Here is a 23,532-nt window from a genome sequence, read left to right on the forward strand (position 1 = left end):
AAGAAAACGTATCTCACGGTCGTGTATGATGACATATCTGTACATTGGTAATAAATTTACTTTCAACTTTGCTCTCTCTGCCATTTTAAACTTCATTTCAAACATCTCCCTGTTGCAGCCAAAAGGTTATCAATCTAAAACCTTAATCTAGATCTGTGTCCCTAAAATGAACACTGTGTTAGAATGGGGAAAAACTTTTCCTGATTTGGTTGTTGCTGGCAAAGCCTAATTTTCTGACTGAGAATGGTGGGGAGCTGCTTTTTTGAATTGTTCTGGTCGTGTAATAAAGCTACTTGCTATGTGCTGTTGTAACCAAAATCCCAGGGAGGAAAGGAACATAGAACATAGAATAGTACAGCACAGTAAAGGCCCTTCAGCCCACAATGTTGTGCCGACCCTTAAACCCTACCCCCCATATAACCCCCCCACCTTAAATTCCTCCATATACCTGTCTAGCATTCTCTTAAATTTTACTAGTGTATCTGCCTCCACCACTGACTCAGGCAGTGCATTCCACACACCAACCACTCTCTGAGTAAAAAACCCTCCTCTAATATCCCCCTTGAACTTCCCACCCCTTCCCTTAAAGCTATGTCCTCTTGTACTGAGCAGTGGTGCCCTGGGGAAAAGGCACTGGCTGTCCACTCTATTTATTCCTCTTATCAATATCAAAGTGATATTTCTCCATGTCAGGATGGTGTCTGTCTCACTATTCTGCAGCAATAGCGTCAATCCCCGATTGTGGAGTTTGCCTTTGTTCTTGGTCTGTCCGCCATTTACAATGGCCTAACTATGGATCAGGATCTCATGGAAGCCAGTTTGTGACCTTTGCTTTGCTCAGTAACTGGTAACGGACCCAAGAGGAAGAGCAGCAGGGCTTCAGCCATTATGACACTCCACATCGGACTTCATGTCCTCCATCTCACATTTCTGCTTCCTTTCAAAGGCTTCCTCAAAACTATGTCACAGACTGATCCTTCAACCTTAGCATTTTTTTTACTCTTGCTCACTTTCCTAACATTTTGATAGACCTCTCTAAAATTTCTGATGATACCTTTCAGGTATAAAGGTTGGGTACAGGCCAAACTGAGGCAGCAGGGTCCAGGCCTCATGGTGACTAAACCTGATGTTTGGACGTCGATTTAGACACCGGAGCACGTTGCAAAGGTCAGGGTGTGGGGTGTCGGGTCCCGAGGTGAGGGACGTGCTGGTTCAGCATGCTGCTCTAAGATGTTTATTCAGCTCTGCGCTGAACTAAGGGTCTGTGGCTGGTTGTGGACTTCAGTTCAGAACGCTATTTGCTTACCCTTATTGTTTGCATGATTTGTTTTCTCTGCACATTGGCTGTTTGATGGTCTTTGTTTTTATGTTTTTTTGGGTATCTTTGTTTTGTGGCTGCCCATATGTAGGCAAACCTCAGGGCAATATAATTGATGCATACTTTGATAATAAATGTTCTTTGAACTGTAGTAATAACTGATTTATATTGATTTATAATAAAAATAATAGCACCACATAATAATGCTGAATAAGTTTCAATGGAACGGCTTTTGTGATTATTTTGAGCACTTTTAATATGCACAGAGCATACAATCTGTCCAGGGTTAAGAATGCATTGGGGAAAGCGTTATGTATGCCTGAACTCTAGTTCCATGCTAGTAACAAATCCCCCCTCAGATAAAAATCAGCCAATCACTTCCCTTCAGGCCTGAGATTACATTAGCCACTTCTCATTTGAGATTATATAAATGTTGCCAGGTGGCTGCCACAGGAAGAGATTGCTACACAAAACCTCGTGGTTAAACCATCATAAAAAAATAACGTTCCTACTCCAGTAACGTGTCAGCTGCAGAACATGAACCAGGTCTGCCAACTCCCACTTAATGCAAAATCCCTATTGTCAGTCAGCGCAGTATGCCAGTCACCTACTACATTAAATTTGTGTTCTGATTCTTCATTGACAGTTGGCTCCCAGAAACTGCTCAAAACTGAGAAAAAAAATGGAAGGCTCTCCCTAGCTCTGAAATCAAATTCACATAGCTTCATTGTTTGGCAAGGTCTCCGTAGAATTCCAGGAATGCACCTTTTTTCCTAAGCCACCAATTGAATTTTGTTATTTAGATTTGAATGAAATTGTTTTCAAGTAGGCATCATGATTAAGAACAGCTAACTTACTTCTTCCTTCTACACAACCACACAGTGTAATACACAACAGATGCACGTTGTCACTGAAAAATGAAGCCAACACACTGTAAACTTCCTGGGGCAGCTACACAAGTCACTCACAGGGATTTCATTTTGATGCAAGATTTAAATGCACATCAGCGCAATTTCTCCAAAGCCCAGCATATCCAGATAATACAGTGCCCAAATTTTGTGCCCTGTGAGATTGTCGTCCACACTGCTTTGTCACAGTTTTTACTTGTTTCCTCCCAGAAGAATCAGCTTATTGTGTTTCTGTAAATTTGAACTGAATGTCATTAAAGGGTGAGCCACGTATTTCCTGTGATCAATGCAGATTGGTGCACAACTCTGCCAAACAAGCCCCTTGAGAGGGCAGGCTCAAACTGGCATCCCCATCACCCACTTCCCAGGTGGTTTCAGCAGATCCCCTCAAAAATAAGAGGCCAAACTGCCAAAAGAAATCCTGCAAAAAGAGAAGATTCAAATCGTGCAGAAGGTATCCTGACTCGTTGCTTACGGGATTATACAAAGCTGTGAGAAAGCAGTGGACTCAGCCCAATATATCAGTGGCACATCCATTCCCGCCATTGGCAATACTGTATTGACAAGAAGGCAACATCTATCAAAGATCACCGCCATCCAGGCCTTACCAGTTTCTCACAGCCACCACCGAACAGTAAGTGCTGAAACCTGAAGTCCCACAATACAGTGACTTCCTTTCAAACTACTTGTGACGCTAATCACTACCTCAATACAGCGACACTTTGCACTACAAAGGACTTCGTTATTTTTTGTTCTAATTGTGTTCTTTCCTGTATGTTAAGGCATCCGTTAGTTTGCGAGACCATGGATCTGCACCCGGAAAGTCTTCACGCTCCAGGACGCAGGCCTAGGCAAGGTTGTATGGAAGACCGGCAGTTGCCCATGCTGCAAGTCTCCCCTCTCCACAACACCAATGCTGTCCAAGGGAAGGGCATTAGGACCCTTATAGCTTGGCACCAGTGTCATCGCAGAGCAATGTGTGATTAAGTGCCTTGCTCAAGGACACAACATGCTGCCTCGGCTGGGGCTCGAACTCACGACCTTCAGATCACTAGTCAAATGCCTTAACCACTTGGCCATGCGCCCACACATATAATTTTGTATAATTTATGTTTTTCTTGATAAGGCCGTGTCCCACTGCTGCCTGTTTGAACTTTGTACGTTCTGCCCGTAACCGCATGGGTTTCCTCCAGTTTCAACCACAGTCCAAGCACATACCAGTTGGTAGGTTAATTAGTCACTGTGAATTGTTCCATGATTAAATTATCGGGGGATTGCTGGGTGGCGTGGTTCAAAGGGCCAGAAGGGCCTATTCCGTGCTGTTTCTAAATAAATAAATCTGAAACTTTGTACCCATCATGCTGCTTCACATCAGTTTTTTATTGTACCTGTGCATACACGTACTTATTGTACATACGGCAATAAACTCAATTGTGAAGCTTTCACATTCATCTGATCAGAAATTAGTAAAATACGAGGGGTGATTGATAAGTTTGTGGCCTAAGGTAGAAGGAGTCAATTTTAGAAAACCTAGCACATTTATCTTTCAACATAGTCCCCTCCTCCATGTACACACTTCGTCCAGTGGTCGTGGAGCATACGGATCCCTTCTTTGTAGAAGTGGTCCACAGCAGGGGTAATTGATAAGTTCATGGCTTATAGTAGAAGGAGATGAGTTATTAACTTCAAACTTTCTGCATTATCACTCAAAGAGTTGAACTGCACATGCATGTAACAAGAGTGTCTTCGACCTCCAGGTGGTCCACAGCAGGGGTGATTGATAAGTTTGTGGCCTAAGGTAGGAGGAGATGAGTTATACAGCTCTCGTTACATGAGTGAAAATGCAGAAAGTTTGAAGTTAATAACTCATGTCCTTCCACATTAGGCCACGAACTTATCAATCACCCCTGCTGTGGACCACCTGGAGGTACAAGAAACTGACTGCTACAAAGAAGAGATCCGTATGCTCCACAACCGCTGGACTAAGTGTGTAAATGTAGGAGAAATAAATGTGCCTAGGTTTTCTAAAATTGACTCCTTCTACATAAGGCCACATAAGGTACATAAAAAGAAATTGCCACTAAAACCTTGTTCACCTTTCCTCACAGTTCTGACCTCAGGAAGTTCTGCCCACAACTTAAACCACAAAGACTAGCAAGGATTAAGTGGATGCTACTAGGATGGGTCCTGGAATCTGAGTATCCTCCCAGGGGAATGGTGGAAACTATACAGACATCTGGAGGGGACTGTGTGTGGGAGGTGGCTTTTTTGTGCAGAGGACGCTTGAGGTTGGAGCATCCTAGAGAAGGTCTGTAATGACATGATGCCAGCACATTTGGGAGCCATGAGATGCAATAAAAGCCTTTCAGCTATAAATACAAATGTTGCAATGACCAAAGAAGCAAGATTCTCTGCTTTTCCCTTTAAGCTATGTTTTCTTTCAGATTCACTTTAACTTTATTTTCATATAATCCAGGGTGAAATAAAATTTCTTTCTAATTATCACCAGGGTAATAATAAACACAACAATAAGTAAGTGACAAGTCCAACAATAACAGAATGGTGTAGACTAGTGCTAAAGTGGTAAAGATGAATGAGATGGAATTAGGGATTGGGAACGTGGCATCAGGAAGGAAGGGTTAAAGGTGATGGGTTCAGAATTGGGACTGCAATGCAGAAAAAGCTGTTCTAAAGTCTGGTTGCCCAGATTTTCAATCTCTCAGTAGAAGAGAAAAAAGGGAATGACTTAAGTGGCAGGTATCTTTGGCGATAGTGCTAGCTTTCCTGATGCAACATATTATTCAATCCAAAACGTCAACAGTTTCTTTCCTCCCACTGATGATGCTTGACCCACTGAGTAATTCCAGCAGACTATTTGTTGCTCCCTATGCATCATGTGTGTTAACCAATCCCAAGTCTCTTATACCAGTTTCTGTTTGTGAATTAACCAAAATCTCCACTCTTGCCAAGAAAGTGTTTTCTTTATATCCCAGCAACATACACTGACATTAAGGTTCCTAAATTAAGACCTCACAGGACTAAGCCCAGGCTTGAAACCAAATCTGTTTACAGTGTTACAGTCCTCTCGCGTAACTTTGAAAGTTGATGGCTATTTAGCTTCTGTAAAATTGAAGGATCCTTACTGGATGTTATTTTGAATGTGGGGTTTATTCTGGGCTCAATTACCAACCAGCAGCTACAGGAAATACTTTGAGCGTCAGGACGGGAAGAAAAGGCTATTTAAATTGCTGTTAATTTGTGGTTTCAGTGACGTGGGATAGTGCAGTAAAGTGTGCAGAGCAGTGCTACATGCAGTTTCTGGTCATTACTTCATTCACTCACATCTGCTAACAATATTGATCATCTTTTTAACTGAAAGCACCATTTTCAAAAACAAAACCTGCTCAAGCTCTTAGTTAAACCTTAATTGCTGATATCAGTGCCAATTCTAGTGTAATGGTCCTTGCCTGCAACCAGATCATGCGGCAAAACATGCATGTTTGGACCAGCAAAATACATGTTCAAAAGCTAAAGAACTCCATGAGGCCTCGATGCACACTTCAGCTTCTTTATAAATGCGCAATCACAGACAATTTTAAACTTCATATTCAGCCAAATACTGAATCGTGTGACAGTTCTCTCCAAAACTGAAAATGAGTAAAACCTCTGGCCCAATGAATCATAGGCAACTTTCATTTTGAATAATATAGTAAATACCAGAGTAAAGTGAAACCCTGCTTTTATGAGCAATATACATTCAGCAATTTACAGCCCTGTCATGAGTTAGCTCCTTCAGACTGCAGCATTTCTCAAGCGGTTGGTTGGTAGATTTGGAGACTGAATATTGACTGAATAAAGAACTGATTGTGGGCTTCAGAAAGGGTAAGATGAGGGAGCACACACCTGTCCTCAAAGAGGGATCAGAAGTGGAAATAGTAAGCAATTTCAAGTTCCTGGGTGTTAACATCTCTGAGGGTTTATCCTGGGCCCAACATATTGATGCAGCTAGAAAGAAGGCATGACAGCCGCTACACTTTGTTTGAGGGGACTTGGTACATCACCTGAAACACTCACAAATTTCTACAGATGTGCCGTGGAGAGCATTCTAACTGGATGCATTACTGTCTGGTATGGGGAAGATGGGGTGGGTGGGGTGCTTCTGCACAGGGTTGAAATATGCTACAGAGAGTTGTAAAAAGTCAGCTCCATCATGGACACTAGCCTCCATAATATCGAGAACAGCTTCAAGGAGCGATGCCTCAAAAAGACAGCATCCATTATTAAGGACCCTCATCACCCAGGACATGCCCTGTTCTCATTGCTACCATCAGGAAGGAGGTACAGGAACTAGAAGACACACACTCAATGAATCAGGAACAGCTTCTTACTCTCTGCCATCCAATTTCTGAATGGTCATTAAACCCATGAACACAATCACTACTTTTTTGTAATTTTTATTTTTGCACGACTTATTGAACTAGTTAACATCTACACTTACTGTAATTCACCATTTTATTATTATGTATTGCAATGTACTGCTGCTGCAAATGCAACAAATTTCACAACATATAACAGAGATTTTAAACCTGATTCTGATTCTGATTGATATTCATTAATGAAGAGGAATATCATGTTGGGGCTTCTGATTTGCCAGTCCTGTGGCTGAAGATGGAATAGATGCATGGCTAGCATTGACTGGTGGAATGAGGAGGCAGGTGGTCTTCCTTAATGTCTCACCTCAGCTTTCCTCAGACAAATCCACAGGACACCCAACATCAGGCACCTGAAAGAGTGCAAGAGAAAAGCATCAAGGTATGCATTTTCTCTCTCTCCAAGCAACATTTGCAAATACTGTTGTCGTAAGCAGACTGCATGTGTGGGGGGAGAAAAAAAAACTTAACATTTCATGCATTTCACCAGAAAACAGGTATGACACAGATTGGCTGAGGTGTTAACGGCAACCAATTTGAACTGGAGATTTAAGTAGCGAGAGAATAAAGGAAGGCAAGAAAAAAACAAAATTTGTCTCCACTCTTCCGGAGAAATTGAATGTAGGTTGGGTGATGCTTTACAGAACCACCTCCAATCAGATCCCAAAGGTGATTCTGAGCTTCCAGTCACCTGTTACTCTCATTTTCCGTCGCAATCCCACACTATCTTTGGCCTCTCAGTTCTAGCAAAGCCCAGTGCAAGCTCAAGGAACACCCTATCTTCCTTCCCAGCAGGCTACAGCCCTCGGACTCAACAATATATTCAACTATTTCATATATCCAGTCTTTCCAGTTTGGGGTGGACTGAGGCAGCTCTGATATAAGGTCATCGACCTGTGATATTAACTCTGTGGATCCTGTGCACAACTGGGTTTTTTCCAGCTTTCTCCTTTACCTGTCATTTCACTGTATTCTCTACAATTCTAGCCTTTTTTTTGTTTCTCTACCCTTTTTCTCTCTCTCTCTCTACTACCTCTCCTTCAGTCTTTCATTAATCCCTCAGCAAAAAATATATTTGCACTTGACCTTAGACATTCCCTTTGTTCTATCCACTACTCCTCCTCTCCCAGCAACTTAAAACATGTCTAGTTTCTAACTCTTCTGAGTTCTGATCAAAAGTCATCAACCTGAAAGGGTAGCCCTATTGCTCTTTCCACAGACGCTTCCTGCCTTGCTAAGTATTTCCAGCATTCTCTGGATTAAAGTTAGGTCTGTGGCTTTCCTTGAAATAGGCAGTTTCCATCCAAACTACAGTCCCTATAAAAAGTATTCACCCACCTTAGAAGTTTCATGTATATTGTTTTACAACATTGAATCACAGTAGATTTAAGTTGGCTTTTTTTTGACACTGATCAACAGAAAAAGACTCTTCCATGTCAAAGTGAAAACATATTTCTACAAAGTGATCTAAATTAATCACAAGTATAAAATACAAAATAATTGATAGCCTAACTATTCATTCCCCCCCTCCTTTTAATGTGACACATCAAATCAGCCAATTGGTTTCAGAAGTCACATAATTAGTAAAATAGAGATCACTTGTGTGCAGTCGGGGTGTTTCAATTGATTGTAGCAAAAATACACCTGTATCTGGAAGGTCCAACTGCTGGTGAGTCAGTACCTCAGTAAAATGTACCCCAAGACAAAAGAACACTCCAAGCAATTCCATGAAAAGGTTATTGAAAAGCAGAAGTCACTAAATATCCCTTGGAGTACAGTTAAGTCAATCATCAAGAAATGGAAAGAATATGGCACAGCTGTAAATCTGCCTAGAGCAGGCCATCCTCAAAAACTGAGTGACTGTGCAAGAAGGGGACGTATGAGGGAGGCCACTAAGAGACCTATGACAACTCTGGAGGAGTTACAAACTTCAGTGGCTGAGATAGGAGAGACTGCACATACAACAACTGTTGCCCAGGTGCTTCACCAGTCGTAGTTTTATGGGAGAGTGGCAAAGAGAAAGCCACTATTGAGAAAAACTCGCATGAAATCTCTGCTAGAGTTTGCTAGAAGGCATGTGGGAGACTCCGGAGTCAGCTGGAAAAAGGTTCTATGGTCTGGTGAAACCAAAATTGAGCTTCTTGAACATCAGCATATGCCAAACACTGCACCTCATCAAAAACACACCATCCCCACCGTGAAGCATGGTGGTGGCTGCATCATGCTGTGGGGATGTTTCACTGCAGCAGGCCCTGGAAGGCTTGTGAAGGTAGAGGGTAAAATGAATGCAGCAAAGTACAGGGGAAACCTGATGTAGTCTGCGAGAGAACTGCAACTTGGGAGATATGATTTCCAGCAAGACAATGACCCTAAGCATAAAGCCAAAGCTACACAGGAATGGCTTCAAAACAACAAAGTTTACGTCCTGGAGTGGCCAAGTCAGAGTCCAGACAATTGAGAATTTGTGGCTGGACTTGAAAGGGGCTGTTCACTCATGATCCCCAAGCAATCTGACAGAGCTTGAGCAGTTTTGTAAAGAAGAATGGGGAAAAATTGCAGTGTCCAGATGTGCAAAGTTGATTGAGACCTATCCACACAGATTCAAGGCTGTAATTGCCACCAAAGGTGCACCCACTAAATACTGACTTGAAGGGGGTGAATATTTACGCAAACAATTATTTTGTGCTTTATATTTGTAATTAATTTAGATCACTTTGATGAGGTCTGTTGTCACTTTGACATGAAAGAATCTTTTTCTGTTGATCAGTGTCAAAGAAGCCAAATTAAATTCACTGTGGTTCGATGTTGTAAAACATGAAAACTTTTGGTGGGGGGAGGGAGTGAACACTTTTTATAGGCACTGTAGGTTTCACTTACAAAGTGCAGGCATCCATTCTGACCACAATTACTGTTATAGCTTTCAATCAATGCTACATAATGTAGAATAAATGTTATTAATATCATTTGTTGTTTTGGGCCACTCATAACTAAAGTGCCTGCACTTCAAAATATTGGATGTTTTGTACTTTAGAACATCTAAAGGGTGTCATCTCTCTGCTTTTAATCTGAATATCTGACAGTATTTCCACATTATTTTGTCCCACTAACACATGAGCAGTCGATTCCATGCAACAGCTGAAAATTTTATTACAGCTCGGTCTAAAATGGCCCTGCACCTTCACGTTGCAGTGGTTCGGGTTGTGTTGTTGCACGCTTTCCATCTGTGCACTTGTGGAAAGCTGTGAATCATGATGTTTTTCTTCATCCATGCAAATTCAACACAAATCATTTCACATATCCTTTCACTGGCTGAAACCAACCAACATTCTGGGCTTGCTGTTCTTAAAGGGGAGATGTGTACTACATCCGAGCACCAATCTCTGTCATTGTGAAGTTTTTGCTGCTGTGAAAGGTGGCAGGGCTGATCAGGGAGTAGGTACCCAGTCGAGTTGACCAGAATATCTCGGTTGAGGATGCAAAGAGCATGAATGAGTTCCTCATCTTTGGCAACCCAGGAGACCAAGAAGTTAAATGATGTTGGGAATAGGAGAAGGTGAAAGCTAGGAATACAATCCTCTTAGTTCATAGGTTCACTCATTACCAAACCATACAACTCTCAAATTCTTCAGTTTTCCAGTTAGCCATGAAGACAAGAAAGAAAAAGAAAAAAAAGGCAGCACAATCGTCAACCTCCAAATCCCGCCACCCCACAAAAAAAAGAACAAAAACAGAACAGGCGCATCAACCCCCAAATCACCCCCACACAAAAAAACCCAGCAAAACGGTCAGGCCGTTAACCCCCAAATTCCCTCCCCACACTAAAAACAAGAAAAATGGTCAGGCCAGTAACCCCCAAATCCCCCCTCCCCACACAAAAACCAGCAAAATGAATCAAACACATTAACCCCCAAATCCCCCCTCCCCACACAACAAACAAACAAAAACAAAACAGTCACATTGACCCCAAATGCCACCTCTCCACACAAAGAAACGAACAAAATAGATCAGGCATCTTGACTCCCAAGTCCCTCCTCACGCACAAAAAGAAATTGAGAAGATCAGGTGAAAAAACACAGAATATAATAATTATAAAACTGAAAAATAGAGTCTACAGTCCAAAGTCCAAATCCAAAATGCAGAAAATAACCTGGACAATACTCTCCAGGCCCACGCACAGCAGCAGGCTCTACCATCTCTGGTACAGAGCAACCCATCAAAAGAAGGGCAGCTGGTGCTCAGGGAACAGTTTTACAACCTCACAAGTCCAGTCAAGATCACAGTGGAAGGGCCAAATGTCTGAATCTCCAACAACTTACAGTATAATAGTTACACACTCATCACCACTCCAATGCTCACACATTCCATACAATTCCATCCATTCAAACATGAGTAACTTTTACACGCAGTCCAGCGCACTCACCAATATCCTTCCCTATAGGAGAAGGTAACAGGTAATTGTCATGCCTATAGACTTATCATCTGGAGGAGAGGATGCCCAACTGCACGGATTAGACATAGAAACATAGAAACATAGAAAATAGGTACAGGAGTAGGCCATTCAGCCCTTCGAGCCTGCACCGCCATTTATTATGATCATGGCTGATCATCCAACTCAGAACCCCGCCCCAGCCTTCCCTCCATACCCCCTGATCCCCGTAGCCACAAGGGCCCTATCTAACTCCCTCTTAAATATAGCCAATGAACTGGCCTCAACTGTTTCCTGTGGCAGAGAATTCCACAGATTCACCACTCTCTGTGTGAAGAAGTTTTTCCTAATCTCGGTCCTAAAAGGCTTCCCCTTTATCCTCAAACTGTGACCCCTTGTTCTGGACTTCCCCAACATCGGGAACAATCCTCCTGCATCTAGCCTGTCCAATCCCTTTAGGATTTTATACGTTTCAATCAGATCCCCCCTCAATCTTCTAAATTCCAACGAGTACAAGCCCAGTTCATCCAGTCTTTCTTCATATGAAAGTCCTGCCATCCCAGGAATCAATCTGGTGAACCTTCTTTGTACTCCTTCTATGGCAAGGATGTCTTCCCTCAGATTAGGGGACCAAAACTGCACACAATACTCCAGGTGTGGTCTCACCAAGGCCTTGTACAACTGCAGTAGTACCTCCCTGCTCCTGTACTTGAATCCTCTCGCTATAAATGCCAGCATATCATTCGCCTTTTTCACCGCCTGCTGTACCTGCATGCCCACTTTCAATGACTGGTGTATAATGACACCCAGGTCTCATTGCACCTCCCCTTTTCCTAATCGGCCACCATTCAGATAATAATCTGTTTTCCTATTTTTGCCACCAAAGTGGATAACTTCACATTTATCCACATTAAATTGCATCTGCCATGAATTTGCCCACTCACCCAACCTATCCAAGTCACCCTGCATCCTCTTAGCATCCTCCTCACAGCTAACACTGCCACCCAGCTTCGTGTCATCCGCAAACTAGGAGATGCTGCATTTACTTCCCTCATCCAAGTCATTAATATATATTGTAAACAACTGGGGTCCCAGCACTGAGCCTTGTGGTACCCCACTAGTCACCACCTGCCATTCTGAAAAGGTCCCGTTTATTCCCACTCTTTGCTTCCTGTCTGCTAACCAATTCTCCATCCACATCAATACCTTACCCCCAATACTGTGTGCTTTAAGTTTGCACACTAATCTCCTGTGTGGGACCTTGTCAAAAGCCTTTTGAAAATCCAAATATACCACATCCACTGGTTCTCCCCTATCCACTCTACTAGTTACATCCTCAAAAAATTCTATGAGGTTCATCAGACATGATTTTCCTTTCACAAATCCATGCTGACTTTGTCCGATGATTTCACCGCTTTCCAAATGTGCTGTTATCACATCTTTGATAACTGACTCCAGCAGTTTCCCCACCACCGACGTTAGGCTAACCGGTCTATAATTCCCCGGTTTCTCTCTCCCTCCTTTTTTAAAAAGTGGGGTTACATTAGCCACCCTCCAATCCTCAGGAACTAGTCCAGAATCTAACGAGTTTTGAAAAATTATCACTAATGCATCCATTATTTCTTGGGCTACTTCCTTAAGCACTCTAGGATGCAGACCATCTGGCCCTGGGGATTTATCTGCCTTCAATCCCTTCAATTTACCTAACACCACTTCCCTACTAACATGTATTTCGCTCAGTTCCTCCATCTCACTGGACCCTCTGTCCCCTACTATTTCTGGAAGATTATTTATGTCCTCCTTAGTGAAGACAGAACCAAAGTAATTATTCAATTGGTCTGCCATGTCCTTGCTCCCCATAATCAATTCACCTGTTTCTGTCTGAAGGGGACCTACATTTGTCTTTACCAGTCTTTTCCTTTAAAAGCTTTTACAGTCAGTTTTTATGTTCCCTGCCAGTTTTCTCTCATAATCTTTTTTTCCCCTTCCTAATTAAGCCCTTTGTCCTCCTCTGCTGAACTCTGAATTTCTCCCGGTCCTCAGGTGAGCCACTTTCTCTGGCTAATTTGTATGCTTCTTCTTTGGAATTGATACTATCCCTAATTTCTCTTGTCAGCCATGGGTGCACTACCTTCCTTGACTTATTCTTTTGTCAAACTGGGATGAACAATTGTTGTAGTTCATCCATGCAACCTTTAAATGCTTGCCATTGCATATCCACCGTCAACCCTTTAAGTGTCATTTGCCAGTCTATCTTAGCTAATTCACGTCTCATACCTTCAAAATTACCCCTCTTTAAGTTCAGAACCTTTGTTTCTGAATTAACTATGTCACTCTCCATCTTAATGAAGAATTCCACCATATTATGGTCACTCTTACCCAAGGGGCCTCTCACGACAAGATTGCTAATTAACCCTTCCTCATTGCTCAAAACCCAGTCCAGAATAGCCTGCTCTCTAGTTGGTTCCTCGACATGTTGGTTCAAAAAACCAGCCCGCATACATTCCAAGAAATCCTCTTCCTCAGCACCTTTACCAATTTGGTTCACCCAATCTACATATAGATTGAAGTCACCCATTATAACTGCTGTTCCTTTATTGCACACATTTCTAATTTCCTGTTTAATACCATCTCCGACCTCACTACTACTGTTAGGTGACCTGTACACAACTCCCACCAGTGTCTTCTGCCCCTTAGTGTTACGCAGCTCTACCCATATTGATTCCACATCTTCCCGGCTTATGTCCTTCCTTTCTATTGCGTTAATCTCTTCTTTAACCAGCAACGCCACCCCACTTCCCCTTCCTTCATGTCTATCCCTCCTGGATATTGAATATCCCTGAACGTTGAGCTCCCATCCTTGGTCACCCTGGAGCCATGTCTCTGTGATCCCAACTATATCATAATCATTAATAACAATCTGCACTTTCAATTCATCCACCTTATTACGAATGCTCCTTGCATTGACACACAAAGCCTTCAGGCGCTCTTTTACAACTCTCTTAGCCCTTATACAATTATGTTGAAAAGTGGCCCTTTTTAATGCTTGCCCTGGATTTGTCAGCCTGCCAGTTTTACTTTTCTCCTTAGTACTTTTTGCTTCTACCCTCACTTTACACCCCTCTGTCTCTCTGCACTGGATCCCATCCCCCTGTTGTGAACTAACCTCCTCACGCCTAGCCTCTTTAATTTGATTCCCACCTCCCCAAACATTCTAGTTTAAAGTCACCTCAGTAGCCCTCGCTAATCTCCCTGCCAGGATATTGGTCCCTCTAGGATTCAAGTGTAACCCATCCTTTTTGTACAGGTCACGCCTGCACCAAAAGAGGTCCCAATGATCCAAAAACTTGAATCCCTGCCCCCTGCTCCAATCCCTCAGCCACGCATTTATCCTCCACCTCATCGCATTCCTACTCTCACTGTCGCGTGGCACAGGCAGTAATCCCGAGATTACTACCTTTGCGGTCCTTTTTCTCAACTCCCTTCCTAGCTCCCTATATTCTCCTTTCAGGACCTCATCCCTTTTCCTACCTATGTCATTGGTACCTACATGTACCACGACCTCTGGCTCCTCTCCCTCCCACTTCAGGATATCTTGGACACGATCAGAAATATCCCGGACCCTGGCACCAGAGAGGCAAACTACCATCCGGGTCTCTGGACGGCGTCCACAGAATCACCTATCTGACCCCCTTACTATCGAGTCCCCTATCACAACTGCCCTCCTCTTCCTTGCCCTACCCTTCTGAGCTACAGGGCCAGACTCTGTGCCGGAGGCACGGCCACTGTCGCTTCCCCCGGGCAAACTGGATAGTCTGCAGAAATCAGTGAAATTGATGAGATATTCCTATCAAACCCCCTTCTTGTATTTCATGCACCTCAACTAAAATCCCTTCTGCTACTAAGATGGTCTTAGTCTGATGCTCCCGCCTCTGTGCCACAATCCCCGCACACCCCCCCCCCCCCACTGTCAGTGTGACCAAACCCTCATGCTATTCTCATTACAGAGAGACAAGAACCACCTGCTTTGGCCCAGAAGTTGAGTCGTCAGCCAGAAATAGAGGAGGCCACATTACAGTGACCTACCCCAACCTGAATCCTAACCCTTAATGGAGAACAGAAGGAAGCACAGAGCACAATAGCTGAGATATGGAGGAAATGCAACAGTGGAGGAGATATGATTATTGGATGGGGGGCGGGTGGGCAGACAAGAGAGGAGTTGGCCATGGGGTGGGGAAGCGGGTGGTGGAATAGAAAGACAATTCTGGGAAGTAACAAAACAGTCCTGGTATTGCAGGATCTCAGAATGGAAGAGATGGGGGAGTAGATGTGGAGATTATGCTGTGGAATCCATCAAGTGGGTCTGCGGCGAAAGGAGAGACCACTTGAAATAAGCAGTTCAAAAGAATTTATCAAAAGCAAGGTTGAACTTCAGTCCTCCTGCAGCCCAGTTAAGACCAGGCTTCCTTATAATATTTGCAGAGCTCATTGGGTAGTTTTCCCCAAAACAACTAACATGCAGCTCTTGACACTGAAGCTTTTGTGCACATGACTGGGACAAAAATCAGGAAATGTAGGACCAGGCTTAATGAAGTTAACATGAGGCACGTAACCACACTGTGCTACTTGTTAATATTTCCAACTTCCATCCTCTGTGTAAATGTTTTCCTCTGAGAGAAAAAAACAAGAGTACAGTAAATATTCAAACAGTTAATCTCCAGTTGTGTTCCTTTTGCTTTCACACAGACATGGAGTACTCTAGCTGCTGTTACATCACCAATACTATTTTTGTCCTGAAGCAATACCCATAATGCCTAGCCACTGCTGGCTGGCAAATTGCTGTTGCTTTGCTCTTCCTTTCTGTGTGCAGTGGGTTTAGTTTCTCTATGCTTTGGGATTGTTTATTTTTAGCTTTGAATTCAAGGCTTGAAGCAGCAAATCAGGGCTCACTAACACAAACTATACACCTGTAAATGTACCTGCAGGTTAGACACAGCTACAAAATAAGCAAATAAGGGTCTGGTTTTGCTTGCTGGCTGCCAATTATTTGACAAAACTACTTGAAACAGATCTGTGGCTAATTAAAGATATTACAATTAGCAACAAACCTGGCAAAAATGAGAGCTTGCAAAGGAGTGCTGCAGGGTGTGATGTGGTATTGGAGGCTGTGTGATTGCAGGTTAAAATAAAGGTTATGCATAGCAAAGTCTAATAATCCTGACAGGCTCATGTGCACAGTTGCTCAGTGCTCATACAGTATTTCTGGAGAGATGGCAGAGCTCAAAGTTCACACTGTGTTGTTTGGTTGCAGGAAACAAAGCATTCCTTGATGCCAGCTACTCAACTTACCTGGATTGGCTTTATAATGTGGTTAACTAAGCAGCGATTAAAGATTATAAATAAAAAATTTACTTTTAAAATGACTGTCATTAAAAACTTTCTCATACATATTTGTCAGCCTGTATCATAACATTTCAGGTGTCCGTAAAGTCGTGTAACAAATATCATTCTTTACAGAGGAAGACAACGGTGGAAATGTCTAAAAACAAGACTCGATTTAGGCAGAATGCCAACCAAAACTTCAGAGCATTACAACTTGGGCATCTTATTATAGAGTTTAAAATGTATTGTTTTCTGAGACCCAAGCCCCTGTCTGGACCATACCAGATGCAAGCGCATATCCAAACATAATGGGCATGTTGCTCACAACTTTCCAAAGGATACCAACAATATCCCAGTGCTTTGGGAGCTTGGAATGTTTCTCCTTATTCCAACTATCACCTCAGCTCAAGTACTTGGAGCTCTTCCCTCCCTGTTAGAAGGTGTTGGTTTGAACCTCATGATCGTGTACTCTTCTGGATCAGAAAGACACTTGACTCTAGAGCCTCTTTCAGGCATTAGCTATTCATCATCTCTATAACAACACAGTCAGGCTCTTCCTAAACTCCCAGGCTAACCATTATTTCTCAACAAACATTATCAGAAACAGATACACTCTGTTTTCTATTTTATAGATCTCACTGTGTACAACAGTGACCTACTATGTTTACCTATGTAATGAGCAGCCTGATTCCAATAAACAATTCACTGCATGTCTTGTAAACAAGCTTCGTGAACTATCCAAATGCCAGTACTAACACTATTGGTCTGTTTACTTGTACAATTAACAAGGCTTCATCCAGGCAGTCTGTAACTGAGAGGTTGAAATTTCACTACCGCCACCTCCTCCAGCCAATCCACAGTTTCAGGTTAAACAGAACAATAAAGCAAATGTATCCGCAATAATATAGCAAATGTATCGGCAATGATATTGAAAGCATTGAACTAATTGAACTTTCTGATTGCCAGAATCGCAGTACAGCACTGTATTAAACAAATCCTGTTTTGTAAAACATCAGCCCAAAAGATTAGAGTAAACATACAGCAGTGGAATAAATAGTATTATCTTAACAGTGAGACAGATTGTAACTACCTTGTGTAGTATATTAATCTACCACACTATCCTCATTTCAATCAATACCAAGCTTTCTATATAATTAGCATTTGACTGTACCTTGACTGCACACAGCACTTCCTTCAGTCTGCACGGGTGGCTGTCGTGTTAAACTATCAACACTAAATGGTTCTAATCACAGCCTTAGGCACTACGGAAACTAAAAATCTACTCCAGAAAAACAAAACAGAATATAAGGTAGGAGTGGTTGTAATATTGAAACACGACAATGCCCGAAAACAAGCAATAATGAAAAAATGGGGTCAAGTCTTCAGATTCTAACTTTTCACTCAGCATGCATTTAAACTTATCACCAGCTAAAAAGTGTGCCAGGTTTTGCCAGAGAAACTCCTTACAGCATTTTTAATAGGATTTAATAGAGACTGATAGCTTACAACTCCTGGACTGCACTGTGCTGTTCACAGCGCTGTTAAAATTAGAAAGTATTTGGTGCATAATTAATTTCAGCACAAGGAACCTGAAATATCCCTTGACTATATTCAGGCTTCCCCATTATAGGAGGTACCCATCAGGACACGTACAACTCTGACACCAATCAAGGTCCACATGCAACTTTGGAATCTGTTACTCTATAACTCAAATTTGCATTATGCGGAAATAGGGGATAGAATTTCTTCTTCACTGGAAACACTACTGGACAGCTCTGTGTCAGCTGCCAGTTTGATTCTCCGCCTGCTACTCTGTTTTACTGAAGCTGACATAATCCAGTGTCTTCTTTTTAAATTTCAAAACTGAACTTTATTCATGAAAATATATTCAACAATACACCACGTGGTTTTCTTTACATTCAATAAGCTGTGTATCCTCTACCAGTATATACACAATCATGGCCTCTTTTAACAGCACATCCCTCATGTGTATGTCTGGCTGGTTTACAGGACCCATCTCCTCCTCAGCAGAACATTAAACTGCAGCCCTTCTCCACGAGACTTCGTATTGGCTGCACAGAGCTTCAGTGCATCCCAGTATGTAAGTGCAGCACCGTACTGTAGCGGTCAGCGTAACGCTTTACAGCGCCTGCGATCCATGGGTACCTTTCCCACTGCAGAATGCAAGGGGCTTCTATGCTCTTCCCATGACTGCGCAGGTGTCCTCCCGGCGCTCTGGTTTCCTCCCACATTCCAAAGACATACATGTGTTAATTGGTCGCATGGCTGTAACAGGGTGACATAGGCTCATTGGGCTGTAAGGGCCTGTTACCGAGCTGTATCTCTAAATAAAAATAAACAAATCAATAATGTGCTCCTGAGCACGTCACTCAGCAGCATCCCCTTAGGGCAGGGGCTCCCAACCTTTCTTATGCCGTGGACCCCTACCGTTAACCGAGGGCTCTGCGGACCCCAGGTTGGCAGCCCCTGCTTTATGGACGTCTCCTGGTACTGGAAGACCAACAACTTCCAGACAGCTCAAAGTAGTTCTTTCATCAAGTTGACAAACTCCAGCAACACTTGGTGTTTATGTCAGTATCTGCCCCTGGGGACAGCCCATAGTTCGGAGGGCCCTCCCTTATGCAGCTGCAGCAAGGACCACTGCATCCTTCTCCAGAACTTTACAAATACTGTCCACAATGAGGCTGCCAATTTTCTCATCCTCACCGTGCTGACAGAATCAAGTGTTGTACGGGGAGAAAGGGCCAAGATGCTGGTGAATTAACACCCAAATTCTCTATTTGGTCCAATTAACTTTAATGTAAATCTACGACATCTTTCTATTCAAAGAATATAATCTATTAATAGTAAATACAATAAACACAATAGGGACATCTTTCTTTACGTTGTACCGGGGCAGCAAGGTAGTAAAACGGTTAGTGTATCACTTTACAGTGCCATCCAGTTATATATATCACTGACATATACCTCACTAGGAGCTTGAGGAGATTTGGTATGTCACCAAAGACACTCGCAAATTTCTACAGATGTACCTTAGCGTGCATTCTAACTGGCTGCATCACCGTCTGGTATGGAGGGTGTGGGGGCTACTGCACAAGATCAAGATAAGCTGCAGACAGCAGTAAACTCAGTCAGATCCACCGTTGGCACTAGCCTCTGTAGCATCCAAGTCATCTTCAAGGAGCAATGCCTCAAAAAGGCAGTGTCCATCATTAAGGACCCCAATCACCCAGGTCATGTCTTGTTCTCATTGCTACCATCAGGAGGGAGCTACAGGAACCTGAAGGCACACACCCAATGATTCAGGTACAACTTCTTCCTCTCCACCATCTGATTTCTGAATGGACATTGAATTCATGAACACTACCTCACTACTTTTTTATTTCTATTTTTACACTACTTATTTACGGTAATTTGCAATTTCTTCCCTCTATTGCATTGTGCTGCTGCCACAAAGACAACAAATGTCATGACATATGCCGGTGATATTAAACCTGATTCAGATTCCGATTCCCATCGGTACCCATAAGGAGTTTGTATATTCTTCCCGTGACCACGGTGGTTTCCTCCTATATCCCAAAGACCTACATAGGGTTAGTGAGTCGTGGACATGCTACGCTGGCATAAGAAGTGTGGTACCTAGTGGGCACAATCCTCACAGGCTTGATTTGAGACACAAACACCCAGCACAATCCTCACTGGCTTGATTTGAGACACAAACACCCAGCACGATCCTCACTGGCTGGATTTGAGACACAAGCGCCCAGCACAATCCTCACTGGCTTGATTTGAGACACAAACACCCAGCACGATCCTCACTGGCTTGATCTGAATGATGCATTTCACTGTACGCTTCAATGTACATGTAAAAAATAAAGCTAATCTTTAATCAATTCAAAATGTTCTCTTGCAAAGCATCAATGCCTCATTTTACAGAAACAACGCTCCACGAAGCAATTGAGAGGCTATCATATAGGAGAGGGAGAACACCACCCAGTTGGACACACTCCTATTTGGAAATAATTTATATTAATGAAGCTGGAATGGTGTCACTTCTCAAAGCACACAAAGCACCTCAAAATGAAATAACCACTCCTGAGTTGTGGTTACTATTGATCTGTTGGCAAACACAGCAACTAAGACAAATAACCAGTCAGTCAGTTCTTGGATACCTCAACCTCAGGAAGTAAGTTTAGTTAGGGAAGCTCCTTGCTTCTCTTCAAATATTGCACTGAAATCCTCTTTATCTATCCACCTACACAAGCCACTTATTTAAAATTGTGCCTGAAGTGACATTGTAATGGTGCAATATTCTTTTTGTACTCCTGTAAATTTCTCGACGGGACTTGAACTCACGATGTTTTGACACAGTGAGCCAAGTTGGTCATTACAGAAGTGTCGAAGACTTCAAAACTGACATATGTCAATCAAGGAAATTAAGGCTTTGAGGAACTAGCACAGAGGAGATCAGCCCCAATCATATTGAAAAGTGGGGTGGGCTTAGGGGACCAAGTGGCCTAGTCATCCTATTTTTTAATTCCCTCTTATAACCATATGGAAGACAGAAGTATGTTCCTTCTGCACAGAATAAAATGGATATACTTTGACCCCAAAAAATATTTTGTCTATCTTTCCACAAATAAATCCTCAGGCAGACAAATCAACTGCTTGGTTGTGACTAACATGTTTAGTATTTCCTGGTATGACTTGTTTTGACGTTAGTGTGACCTTGTACATGCTGGCTGGCATCCACCTGGATTTGTATCTCTGTGGCCGAGACTGTATCCTGACCCTAGAAGTCTTTGAAAAATTCCCTGGGTTGGTCTGTCTTTAACCGACAAAAACTTCCAATCTGCTTGATTTCCCTATTTTTTTTCCCTTCTCCAATTGCCAGACTTTCGGCAGAGAAGGATGGAAGAGCCTGATCCAAAACTAGTTGACAGCAAGGCACCTCAATATATAGTGTTGTGGCTTCAATGGGAACCAGAGGACTGGGCACCACTTGAGATTGGATGGTTTTTCTTTCCATTCTTATAATAAATAAAACCAGGGGATCATTTAGCACCCCATACCTGCTTCACAGACCATCTCAAACACCAGTTTTCTGCACCATCTCCATTTACAGAAATCAATCGACCTCTGAATGAGGTCAGTCTCTACCGAACACCAGAGTATACAAGGCAAAAGATTCACTCCCTCTGAGTGAAGCAATTTCTATTCCTGTCACTCCTGAATGTAAACTGTGAGCCTGGTTTTTAGACTCCTTAGAATACCTTCCCTGTGTCTGTTCTCTGAGAATCTGGTACTTCTCAGTTAGGTCATTCAGAGAGTGCAAAGGAAGTTTAGCAGGATGCTGTCTGGATTAGAGGGCATGTATTATAAAGAGAGGTGGCAGAGCTGAGGAGAGACCTGATCAAACTTTATCAGATTACATCTATAAAGTGATCAGCCACTACCCTTTTTCCTACAGATGAAATGTCTCACACTAGAGGTCATGCTTTTAAGGTGAGAAGGAGAGATGTGTGGGATATGATTTTTGCACCAAGAATGGTGCATGTCTGCAATTCACTGCTGGGGCAGTAGTAGTGGCAAATACAATAGATGTGTTTAAGAGGCTCTCAGATAAGCAGTGCATTGACAGAAGGGAACAGTTTAGACAGACATGCAATTACTGGCTTAACTGGTTTGGTGCAAAGTTGGGCGCCACGGTAGCGTAGCAGTTAGCGCAACACTATTACAGCTGGGGGGGGGGTGCCAGAGTTCAGAGTTCAATCCCAACATCCTTTAAGGAGTCTCCCTATATCCTCTGGATTTTCTCTGGGTGCTCCAGTTTCCTCCCACAATCCAGAGATGCATTGGGTAGATAAACTGGTCGTTGTAAGTTATCGCGTGATTAGGGTTCTCGGGGATTGCTGCGCGGCTCGGCTCAAAGGGCTGGAAGAGTCTATTCTGCACAGTATCTCTTCAAAATAAAAATGAAAATAAAATAATTTCTGGGCCAAAGGGCCCGTTCCTATACTGTTCGATGGTCTAAGCTCCAGAGAACCGAGGCCTAGTCAACAGAGAATCCTCTCAGACAGAAAATCTGTCTTTTCTGGAGCCTTCATTGCATTACTTCTAATGCAAGCACATCCCTTTTTGTTCAGGGAGAACAAAATGAGTACACAATAATCCAGGTGCAATCTCACCAAACCCGTAATTATAATAAGACATCTTTACTCATGTTGTCAAGTCCTCAAGCAATAAGTGTCAATCATTTCATCTCTCTAACTGCCTGCCGACATCTCCATGTTAGCTTTTAGTGACTTGACTGGAAATATGTGGAGAAAGAATTATCTTGACATCTGGACACCTCATTATTTTTATCCTTTCTGCTTTTATTTATGGGTCACCCAACTAGGCACTAAGACTGTCTACAACACCTGTTTAATGCCATAAAGAAGGGATGTGTCTCTTTGCCATAGTTTGTTACTCATTCAAGGAACAGGGGCCTTCACAGCTGAGCCAGCGTTTAATTGCCCATCTCAAATTACCCTCGCAGAGGTGTTGGTGAGCTACTGCTGTAGTCCTTGAGATATGAGTAGATCCACAATGCTTTTAGGGAGAAAGTCCCAGGATTCTGACACAGTGACAGCAGAGGAACAGTGATATATTTCCAGGTCAGGATGGTATTTTGGGAGAAGGCAGGAAATCGTGGCTGAGAGGGAAAATGGATCAGCCATGATGAAATGACAGAGTGGACTCAATGGGCCAAATGGTCTAATTCTGCTCCTATATCTTATGGTCTTATTATATGGTTTGAGGGCAACTTCCAAGTGATGGTGTTCCTATGCATTTGCTACTCTTGTCCTTTTAGTTGGTAGAGGTAGAGCTCGAAGATTTGGAAGGAGCTGTCAAAGGAGTCCTGATGAATTTTTGCTACACCTGCAGATGGTACAAACTGCCGCTGCAGTGCATTGGCGGTGGAGTGAGTGAGTGGTTGTGGACGGGGTCCCTATCAAGTGAACTGTTATGTCTTTCATGGCATTGAGATTGAGTGTTATTGAA

General features: G+C 42.8%; 1 protein-coding gene across 6 annotated transcripts in view; it reads right to left on the reverse strand.

The window, feature by feature from the left end:
* atxn1a (ataxin 1a) overlaps positions 1 to 23,532 on the reverse strand; it is a 310,350-nt gene that overhangs the window by 242,861 nt on the left and 43,957 nt on the right. For 4 of the 6 annotated variants that reach the window (XM_072283646.1, XM_072283641.1, XM_072283637.1 and 1 more), the window contains exon 2: positions 6,813 to 7,009. The exons of 1 other annotated variant lie outside the window; for it this stretch is intronic. The gene's annotated coding sequence lies outside the window, so the exon portion shown is untranslated. The remainder of the gene's footprint in view (positions 1 to 6,812; positions 7,010 to 23,532) is intronic. One more of the 6 variants, XM_072283638.1, reaches the window with a different exon arrangement.

The sequence above is a fragment of the Mobula birostris genome, chromosome 19 (genome assembly GCF_030028105.1).
Source record: "Mobula birostris isolate sMobBir1 chromosome 19, sMobBir1.hap1, whole genome shotgun sequence".
NCBI classification, from domain to species: Eukaryota; Metazoa; Chordata; class Chondrichthyes; order Myliobatiformes; family Myliobatidae; genus Mobula; species Mobula birostris.